The sequence below is a fragment of the Carcharhinus amblyrhynchos genome, chromosome 9, assembly GCF_965287045.1.
Source record: "Carcharhinus amblyrhynchos chromosome 9, sCarAmb.v2.hapA, whole genome shotgun sequence".
In the NCBI taxonomy this organism is placed as follows: Eukaryota; Metazoa; Chordata; class Chondrichthyes; order Carcharhiniformes; family Carcharhinidae; genus Carcharhinus; species Carcharhinus amblyrhynchos.
The window spans coordinates 84,017,370-84,028,953 of NC_137332.1; positions in this window are offsets into that span (position 1 = coordinate 84,017,370).

Sequence of the window (11,584 nt, forward strand, 5' to 3'; positions counted from 1 at the left end):
GTAGATAGATAATCCAACTCGGGATCGCCAGTGCTCGACCTAATCCTTGGGAATGAATCCTGGCAAGTTGTTGAAGCATCAGTGGGTGAGCATTTTGAGGATGGGGCAGGTGGACAGAGCAATGAAACATGGAGTTCAATCCTGATAAGTGTGAGGTGCTGCATGTTGGGAGATTTAATAAAGGTAGGATATAGATACTGAACGGTCGGTCCGGAGGGAGAATTGAAGAACAAAGGGACTTTGGTGTACAAGTCCATGGATCCCTGAAGGTTGCATTACAGGGAGATAGTGCGATGAAGAAGGCAACTGGAATGCTTGCCTTCATTAGCCGGGGTTCGAATATGGGGGCAGGAAAATGGGATTAATATCGATTGGTATTGGATGGTCAGCATAGACATGGTGGGCTGAAGGGTCTGTTTCTGTGCTGTATGACTGTATGATGCTATATGGAGTTGGAGCAGTTCTATCCCATAGACTGGCAGATGGGACGGAGAGTCTAAATTCATTTGCTTTGAGGACTTTGTCAGACTTTGAGAAAATGTACTCACAAATTGACAAAGAAAGCCCAGCAGTTATCCACACAGTGAAAAATTTCACCAATATGTCTATGGGCAGCATTTCACCATCTGTGTCAGACCATAAGCCATTGTTGGGGCTTTTCCAGAAGGATAAGCCAGTGCCACCTATTGCCTCTGCCAGGGTACAGAGATGGGCATTGCTGCTGGCACTAAACAGCTAAACCTTCCAGCATAGGCCAGGAACACAGATCTCAAATACAGATGCATTGAGCTGCCTGCCGCTACCACAGACCACACCATCACCACCTGTTCCACAGGAGATAGTATTGGCTCTGCATTATTTGGCCTCTGCCTGTCTCAGCAGCCCACATTCAGATGTGGACAGATAGGGAGCTGGTGTTAGCAAAGGGCAAGAAAATGGTACTGACCAGGTGGCACTTTGATAAGGCAGAGCAAATGAAGCTGTATTTACATTGCAGGGACCAGATATCCTGTGAAGGGGGGTGAGGTGCTATTGTGGGGGGGTTTGTGTCAGCATATGACCCCCTGGGCAATGGCTGTTACTCTAAGAGTTACATGATGCCCATCCTGGCTAGAGCAGAATGAACGTGTTGGCCAGTAGTTATGTCTGGTGGCCTGGCATTGACAGAGACATTGAACAAATGGTTGGGCAGTGTGAGAGTTGTCCGACTCAGCAAGTGTTACCTCCACCAATGAACATGCTCCCTTGGTCACGGCTTCATGTAGGATTTGGACAGATGTTCCTGGTGGTAGTCGATGTCCATTCCAAGTGGCTGGACGATCAGCTCATGAGATCCATCACAGCCTCCATTTACCATTGATAAACTGAGGCAGATCTTTGTGATCCATGGTCTTCCTGAAGTGTTGCTATCAGACAACGGAGCAGCATTCACGCTGATGAATTTCAGACTTTGGTCAAGTCTAATGACATTTGTCATGTCAGGTCAGTCCCTGACCATCCTGCCCCGAATGGGTTGGTGGAGTGAGCCATGCAGATGTTCAAGGCTCCATGTGAAGCAGGTTCATGGACCACTGCCATTGCGATTGGCCAGTTATTTGCTGTCCTATAACACTACACCTCACACCATCACTGGGGTCATGTCGGGGTCACGCCTGCAGAGTTGTTAATGGGTCGGTGACTGTGTACCTGTTTAGATTTAATGTTCCCAAATTTGTCGGGGAGGGTGGAGGCTCAGCAAGCCTCTCAGAAAGGGTATCGTGACTCTCAGAAAGGGGACAGATTGTTTAATGATGGCCACCTCATGTTGAGTGGGAATTTGGATGGTGGATCTGCCTGGGTGCCAGGGAGAGTTGTGGAGATGACAGGACCAGTCTCATATTTGCGGGAGGTATGACCGTTGACTTAAAGAGCATGTTGGTTACCTACGCAAGAGAGTAGAGCCAGTTCCAGGAGATGGACACTTGGATCCTGCATCCAGTTTGTGTGTAGCAGCCTCTGAACAAGACAGTTCCATGTCCATGGTGAGGCCAAGGCAGCGTCTGGCTTTGGTGGGTGAGGCTGAGGAAAGGGCCGTCCAGGGCCTGGCTCCAGAGGTGGTTAGTACATCCACCCCATCAGTGGATCCTGTATCGATGGCTGCTGAAGTGCCCCTGATAGAGTTACAGTGTTCCACAAGGTTCCAGAAATCTCTGGACCAGCTGACATTATGAACTGTCTTTCCCTGGTGTCCCTTCTGTAATATTGTTGTTTCTCTGCCTGTGTGTTAACTGTTGTACTTTTTGTTTTATCACAGGGAGTCCAAGATGTTCCGGGGGAAGGAGTGTGTGAGCCTGGTCCCTTTAAGGGGCAATCCTTCACAGGCCACATGACCAGGCCGGAGCCAATGGAGTGTGAGGGTGTGAACCTGGGCCAATCGGGAGTGAGGGCGATCATTCCTGGGACTGGAGGCTTCAGTTGGAGTCAGGATGTTGTTGGGAGTAGACCTGTGTGGTTGTGTTGTTAATTCGTCCTTGGTCAGATTGTTGTTATAAATGAGAATTGGTTCTCAATTGACTCACCAGGTTAAACCAAGGACGAATGTCGCAGAAACAGAAATGACAAAATACAATTGAGTGAAAGACTAAAAATTAGCAGTGACAGAGAATTGATAGTTTAGTCAGTACAAGGATCAGTTTACAGAGATTTAACCTTTCAGTGAAAGGTTTCAGAAGAACATAGAACATAAGAATTAGGAGCAGGAGTAGGCCATCTAGCCGTTCAAGCCTGCCCCACCATTCAATAAGATCATGGCTGATCTGTCGTGGCTCAGTTCCACATTCCCACCCTCTCCCCTTAACCCTTAATCCCCTCCCTCATCAAAAACCCATCAACCCGTGTCTTAAAAATATTTAGCGGGGCAGCCTCCACCACTTCAACGGGCAGAGAATTCCAGAGATTCACCACCCTTTGAGTGAAGAAGTTCCTCCTCAACTCCGTTCTAAACCGCCCCCCCTTTATCTTGAGGCTGTGCCCCCTAGTCCTACTATCCTTTCTGAGTGGGAAGAGTCTCTCCACCTCTATCCTATCCATCCCATTCATCATCTTATATGTCTCAATGAGATCTCCCTTCATTCTTCTAAACTCTAACGAGTACAAGCCTAATTTATTCAGCCTCTCCTCATAGCTCAACCCCCTCAACTCCGGCATCAGCCTAGTAAACCTCCTCTGCACTCCCTCCAAGGCCAAAATATCCTTGCGTAAGTACGGCGACAAAACTGCACACAGTACTCCAGCTGCGGCCTCACCAATGCCCTATACAGCCGCAGCAAGACCTCCGTACTTTTATATTCAATCCCCCTCGCTATGAAGGCCAGCATCCCATTCGCCTTCCTGACCACCTGCTGCACCTGCAAGCTGGGTTTTTGCGACTCATGCACAAGGACCCCGAGGTCCCTCTGCACCGTCGCCTGCTGCAGTTTTTCTCCACGTAAGTAATAATCCTTCCTACCATTATTCCTACCAAAGTGGACCACCTCGCGCTTGCCAACATTAAATTCCATTTGCCATTTCCTGACCCATTCGCCCAGCCTATCTAGATCCTTCTGCAGACTCTCCACACCCTCTGCACAATTTGCCGTTCCACCAATCTTGGTGTCATCAGCAAATTTCGACACCCTACACTCGGTTCCCTCCTCCAGATCATCTATATAAATGGTAAATAGCTGAGGCCTCAGCACCGACCCCTGGGGCACTCCACTAGTCACCAACCGCCAATCCGAATAGCACCCATTGACCCCCACTCTCTGCCTCCTATTTGACAACCAATCCTCTATCCACGCTAACACCCTACCCCCAACTCCATGTCCCCTGACCTTCTGCAATAACCTCTTGTGAGGTACCTTGTCAAACGCCTTCTGAAAATCAAGAAAGACCACATCCACCGGCTCTCCTCTATCCACCGCCCTAGACACATCCTCATAGAACTCCAATAAATTTGTCAGATACGACTTCCCTTTAACGAAACTGTGCTGCGTCTGCTCGATCAAGCAATTCCTCTCAATATGCCTTCCTGACCACCTGCTGCACCTGCAGGCTGGGTTTTTGCGACTCATGCACGAGGACCCCGAGGTCCCTCTGCACCGTCGCCTGCTGCAGTTTTTTGCCACATAAGTAATAGTCCTTCCTACCATTATTCCTACCAAAGTGGACCACCTCACACTTGCCAACATTAAATCCATTTGCCAGTTCCTGACCCATTCGCCCAGCCTATCTAGATCCTTCTGCAGGCTCTCCACACCCTCCACACAATTTGCCGTTCCACCAATCTTGGTGTCATCAGCAAATTTCAACACCATACACTCGGTTCCCTCCTCCAGACCATCTATATAAATGGTAAATAGCTGAGGCCCCAGCACCGACCCCTGGGGCACTCCACTAGTCACCAACCGCCAATCCGAATAGCACCCATTAACCCCCACTCTCTGTCTCCTATTTGACAACCAATCCTCTATCCACGCTAACACCCTACCCCCAACTCCATGCCCCCTGACCTTCTGCAATAACCTCTTGTGAGGTACGTTGCCAAACGCCTTCTGAAAATCAAGAAAGACCACATCCACTGGCTCTCCTCTATCCACCGCCCTAGACACATCCTCATAGAACTCCAATAAATTTGTCAGACACGACTTCCCCTTAACGAAACCGTGCTGCGTCTGCTCTATCAAGGAATTCCCGTCAAGATGCCTTGCTATTTCCTCCTTGATGACGGATTCTAACATTTTACCTACAACAGACGTTAAACTAACCGGCCTATAATTCCCCGCCTTTTGCCTGCCACCCTTCTTAAACAACGGCATAACATTAGCCGTTTTCCAATCTTCCGGCACTTCCCCGGAATCCAGTGACGTCTGGAAAATAACCATCAAGGCATCCACTATCACCTCCGCCATTTCTTTCAGAACCCTCGGATGCATTCCATCCGGTCCTGGGGACTTGTCCACAATCAGTCCCTCCAGTCTGTCGAGCACCACCTCTCTAGTAACAGTAATGTCATTCAGGCCCTCCAGTCCTACCACCTTTCCATCGCTAACACCCGGCAAATTATTCACGTTCTCCTCCATGAAGACCGAAACAAAAAAGTTATTCAAGACCTCAGCCATGGACAGGATGAGATTCCTATCTGCAGGATTACAGACTGACATTAATCACATCTTCTGCTTACAGATCCCTGACTCTGTTACGGTGACAAACTCTCATCGTGTGGGTCAGACCCCCACTGGTTATGTATTCAGTCCAAGGTGGGACAGAATGTTAAACATCGACACTACCCCAGACCCAATGTCTCGGTGGAGAGAACCCTGACCACAACCAGAAAGTTTGTGGAACAAAACAATCGAACAATCCCAAGGGGAAGGGGGCAGGTGAACCTGGTCACAGGAAAGACTAGGAAACTGGAGGATTCAGTGAGAAATGGAGGGGAGATGGTGAGAATGCAGAATAAATGGAGGGAAGTAGGGAGGGTGACAGCAGCTGGTGAAACTGGCGTTCCAGCTCCAGCTTAACCATTACCTTATCCCTCACTCTGGCATCTCCTGGGTAGTCACTCCCCTTCAAGACTCAAAACGTTGGCTCTGCTCTCTCTCCACAGATGCTGTCAGACCTGCTGAGATTTTTTCTGACATTTTCTGTGTTTGTGTGTGAAATAAATGACTCGGGAGGTTATGATGGCTCTGTGGTTAGCACTGCTGCCTCACAGCACCAGGGAACTCCGTTCAATTCCAGCCTCGGGTGACAGTCAGTGTGGAGTTTGCACGTTCTCCCAGTGTCGGCTTCGTTTTCCTCCGGGTGCTCCGGTTTCCTCCCACACTCCAAAGATGAGTGGGTTCAGTTGATTGGCCATGCTAAATTGACCATTAATATCCCAAGATGTGATGGTGAGAGGGGTTAGCAGGGTAAATAAGTGGGGTTACGGGGATAAGGGCTGGGTAGGATTGTTGTTGGTGCAGATTCGATGGGCTGATTGGCCTCTTGCTGCACTCTGGAGACTCTATCAGGTAGACAGTAATCTGTGAGAATGCAGCAGTGTGTAGCGGAGGGTTGGACTGTCATGAAAGCTTCTTAAAGAAATTTCAGGGAAACACAATGGCAGAATTGTTACTGATGGGTTTCAGGGTATTCCAGGGGCAGATGATGTAATTCTGTGATTCAGTATCACATTCTCATATTGTCATTAACAGGGTTCTATTCCAGCCCTGGACCAGATATTCCCGGGATCCTCCCTGCTACACCCACACTCTCATTTCCACTGCCAGGAATTTGAATTTCTATCCCCCTGACCCTGATAAGAACATAAGAACATAAGAAATAGGAGCAGGAGCAGGCCATCTAGCCCTTCGAGCCTGCCCCGCCAGTCAGTAAGATCATGGCTGATCTGTCATGGCTCAGTTCCACATTCCCGCCCTCTCCCCATAACCCTTAATCCCCTTGCCTACCAAAAACCTATCTACCCGTGTCTTAAATATATTTAGCGAGGCAGCCTCCACCACTTCAACGGACAGAGAATTCCAGAGATTCACCACCCTTTGAGTGAAGAAGTTCCTCCTCAACTCTGATCTAAACTGCACCCCCTTATCTTGAGGTTGTGCCCTCTAGTCCTGCTATCCTTTCTGAGCGGGAAGAATCTCTCTACCGCTACCCTATCCATCCCCTTCATTATCTAATACGTTTCTATAAGATCCCCCCTCATCCTTCTAAACTCCAACGAGTGCACACCCAGTCTATTCAACTTCTCTTCATAGTTCAACCCCCTCAACTCCGGTATCAGCCTAGTGAACCTCCTCTGCACTCCCTCCAAGGCCAAAATATCCTTGCGTAAGTGCAGCGACCAAAACTGCACACAGTACTCCAGCTGCGGCCTCACCAATGCCCTGTACAGTTGTAGCAAGACCTCCCTGCTTTTATATTCAATCCCCCTCGCTATAAAGGCCAGCATCCCATTCGCCTTCCTGACCACCTGCTGCACCTGCAGACTAGGTTTTTGCGACTCATGCACAAGGACCCCCAGGTCCCTCTGCACCGTAGCTTGCTGCAGCTTTTCACCCTTTAAATACTAATCCCTCCTACTATTATTTCTGCCAAAGTGGATAACCTCACAATTGCTAACATTGTACTCCATCTGCCAGGTCCTCGCCCACTCGCTTAGCCTATCTAGATCCCTCTGCAGACTTTCCCCACCCTCCGCACAATTTGCTTTTCCACTTATCTTTGTGTCATCAGCAAATTTCGACACCCGACACTCAGCCCCCTCCTCCAAATCATCTATATAAATGGTAAATAGTTGAGGCCCCAGCACCGATCCCTGCGGCACTCCACTAGTCACCAAGTCACTTTTAATCAGTTTGTCTGGAGGGGCTTCACAGTCCAATGAAGTGTTTTCATGTAAGGAGCGGTGAGAGTTCCTTTCAGAGTCTCACTGAGATTCAGAACCGGACTCTGGGTGTAACAGGAATGAGCGACTGGGACAAGTATTGTGTTAAAACAGCCATTTCATTGAATAATGATAAGAATATGATAATTGATAATATATATAAAAAGAATATATAAGAAAGATAATGTGTTCCATTATTATCTTTCTGTGGGAAACTGATCAGAAATGTGATTGTGTTTCCCCCAGCTCCTGTCATGGGCTGTGTCTCAAACACAGATTCCTTCTCATTTTACTTTCAGTTTTTTATTCCTTCTGGCCGCGATCATCTGAAGATTTTCTTAAAGTCATTTTCTCGACTGCCTCGATCCTTTAAAAACTGTTTTTTGACGTTTTAGGTCATATTATCCATTTCATGTCATGCTGGAGCGGCGGGGGCGGGTGGGGGAGGAGGGGGGCATTCTCTGTCTCTGGGTCTTTGCTTATCTCCCCCTGTCTGGTTCCAATGTCACAGCAAATGGCCAGATTATTAAATTCAGGTCTCTTCAGGTTTGTATGTTGTGTTAGTCAGAACCTTTTACACAGATAATAGTTAGTAACTTATCTGGTTCAGTTTGTCTGGAGGGGCTTTACAGTCCAATAAAGTGTTTTCATGTAAGGAGCGGTGAGAGTTCCTTTCAGAGTCTCACTGAGATTCAGAACCGGACTCTGGACATAACAGGAATGAACGACTGGGACAAGTATTGTGTTAAAATAACCATTTTATTGAATAATGATGAGAATATGATAATTGATAATACATATAAAAAGAATATATAAGAAAGATAATGTATATGAAAAGGAAGAAAGATAACTTTATTGAAAGGAGAAAGTACTTTCTATCTATCTGAACAATGAAGACAGTCGGATGTTTGGTTAAACACAAACGATAGCCCCAATTTGGTTTGTTCCACGACAGCTCCCTCAGAATTGGTACACACGTGATCCTCACCTGGGTACACACATTCCCAAGTCGCTGAGTAACCCCAATGGGTTAACACTACAGTCTATCACTTAAGGTGCAGTATGGTGGCACAGTGGTTAGTACTGATGCCTCAGTGCTCGGGTCGTGGGTTCAATTCCCAGCTTTGCTCACTGTCTGTGCGGAGTCTGTATGTTCTCCTCATGTCTGCATGGGCTTCTTCCAGGTGGTCCAGTTTCTTCCCATGGTCTGAAAGATGTGCTGGTTAGGTGCATTGGCGATGCTAAATTCTTACTCAGTGCACCCGAACTGGCACCAGAGTATGACGACTGTGGGATTTTCACAGTAACTTCATTGCAGTATTAATAGTAAGTAGTCTCACAACACCAGGTTAAAGTCCAACAGGTTTATTTGGTAGCACGAGCTTTCGGAGTACTGTTCCATCATCAGGTAGCAAGTGTTTACTGAGGTGATTAAGGAAAGTAATGGGGTTTAGAAAAGATAACTTCGAAGTGGAGGGATAAGGAAATGGACATGTAAATGCCCAAAGCCGATTTCACAGGGTGGGTTCATCAAAGGGAAAGAATGATATATCCATAGCACAATGACTGGGGAAAAGGGGAGACAGACACAGACACAGCTAACATCAGCACACACTCAGCTCAGAAACAGTCTCCTGAAAAGAAGTAGCAGGTTTCACCTCCACTGAACACAAGTTTCCCAAATGCTGCCATATAACCTGTGTGTGATAATTATTCACTGGATTTAGCTCAGTGTTACATAATATTGGATGTTGTTTTGGAACAAAGGGAAATCTCAATGTTCAGGAAACATATGTGATTGAGAACAAAGGGGTAGCTTCATGTAATAGTGTGTGTGTCTAGCCCTCAGTTAATGCATATAGTTAAATGCATTGTCGTGTATTATAGAGTTTGTGTGTTTTGTTTTCTTTTTACATGAATGAATATTCTGTATTAATTGTTCACACAAAGACTGGACTATTTCTCCCTGGTTCACACACTTTTCTCACAGGATACCAAAGTGAAAATCTCCACCACTAAGAACCAGTGTTCCATGTTCCCATTCTGAGCTTTGAGATCCTCTCACATTTAACATCAGTGTGGGTCTGAACACCTCAAACAACATTCTATTCTCTCAAAAGTAACTCTGGAGATTGTTGCTGGTGATTTTAAAATGATTCCAGATACGAATAGTTTTGTTGTTGAGCTGCCTTCTTTAACTCTGCTACAAATTGCATCCATCAAACTTTCGGGTTTATATTTTGGGAAGAGACAAACACATTTTAAACTCTTCATTCAGCACAGAAGCTTTCAGCATTTGGATTTGTGTCAATTGTTGTCAAACCTTCTAAAATAAACATTTCCTGTTGAGAACATTATCAGGACCCACAGCTCAAATCTTTAAACTTTGTAAGAATTATAATTTCCACTATCAAAATTGAAACTCCCTTTTCCTGATGTGTGTGTCTTTGTATCCAGATTGAAAGTGCCACATGTTTAACAACACATATTCTTTATCTTAGATAACATCTTTGTATCTCAAAGGTCACTTGCTGAAAGGTCAGATTCTCATTGAACAGTGTGTCCATATCAGAGCTCCTGTCCCCAAGTAGAAAATAACAGTGGTTCTGAAGGGGTTAAATCATTTTCCATAGAATCCCTATCGTGCAGAAGGAGCCCATTCGGCCCATCGAATCTACACCATCAACAATCCTATCCCAGGTCCTAACCCTACGACCCCACACATTTACATCACTAATCACTCTAACCTCCACATCCTGGGACACGAAGGGGCAATTTAGCATGGCCAATCAACCTAACCCACACATCTTTGACTGTGGGAGGAATCCGGAGCACCCAAAGGAGACCCACGCAGACACGGGGAAAATGTGTAAACTTCACAGTGACCCAAACCGGGAATCGAACCCTGATCCCTGGAGCAGTGAGACAGCAGTGCTAACCACTGTGCCACCTGGTTCTAAACCATGACCATGGTGTGGGAATAAAAATCTTCAGATCAATTCTCAGAGTCTTAACGTTGCTGCCAATCTTGTACCATTTGTGGATCTCTGGAAATAAAAACACAAGGTGCATTCTGCTCGAGGGGGGAATGGATTCAGCAATCTGAAAGTTTAAGCTGTTGTTGCAAAGAGTTCACTCTGGGCCCGATTTTACCAATTGGAGCCGAAGGGCCAGATCCGGGCGTAATACGGATCCGAGCCCAGAATCGTCTGTGCAGCGAGCCCATACGCTTCTTACCGGCTTCAATCCGATCCGTGCTGTGGGCAGGGCTTAGCACTGCCGGAACGATCGGAGCTCTGAACTGCACATGTGCAGTTAGAAAAAAACCTGAAACAGAGCGCCCGGGAGTGAAAGAGAAAAACAGCAGAGAGAGCAGGGGGGTGGGGGAGGATGTGGGGGAGGATGGACTTGGGAGAATCTTGCAATCTGAAAATAATGTAGCATCTTCTTTGTGCTGCCTAATTATCTATGGGAAAGGTAATGAAACTACAGTGTCCTAGTGAGCAATTAGTGACCTGTATGTCCCTGGAGCCATGAACCAGGTGCTCAAATGTTCAGTCATGTGGTGAACTTGGAAGAATTGTCCCCGTGGTGGAACTTGGTTGGAAATAAGATTCAAGGAGATTATTCAATCTGGGAAATCAACCATAGTGAAAAGAAGTTTGTATTGGCAACTCTTCTCTCACATTCCATGGCAGATGTGTCCCTACTTATGAATGGGATTTGCATGGACAACATTGGGTGCAGCTAATCTGCCTCTGGAGCAGCCTTGGATCCTTTCTTTCTCCTTTTCATGTGAACATTGCACAGAATTCGAGGAATTCCCTTTGGAAGATAATGTCAAAATTATAATGGCAGGAACTAAAAACCCAACAGTCAAAAATTTGGGGAAATATTTCAAAATATGGATGGGGGGATATATATTTTGAAAGATTTTCCCAAAGACTGTCAGATTGGAAGATTGAAACGTAACCAACAGAGGAAGTGAAAGAAGCAGCGGAATATTTGTTACTGAGACGGGAACAATTATCTGAACAACATTAAACTTTCAGACTCAAAACTAATGAAAACACTAGCAGTGGAGGGGGTGGGAGGAATCTTGGAGACTGACACCAACAGGAACAATCTAAACGGCTGAAACTCCCATTTCCTCAGTCCCTGCCTGTCACTGCTCAGGAA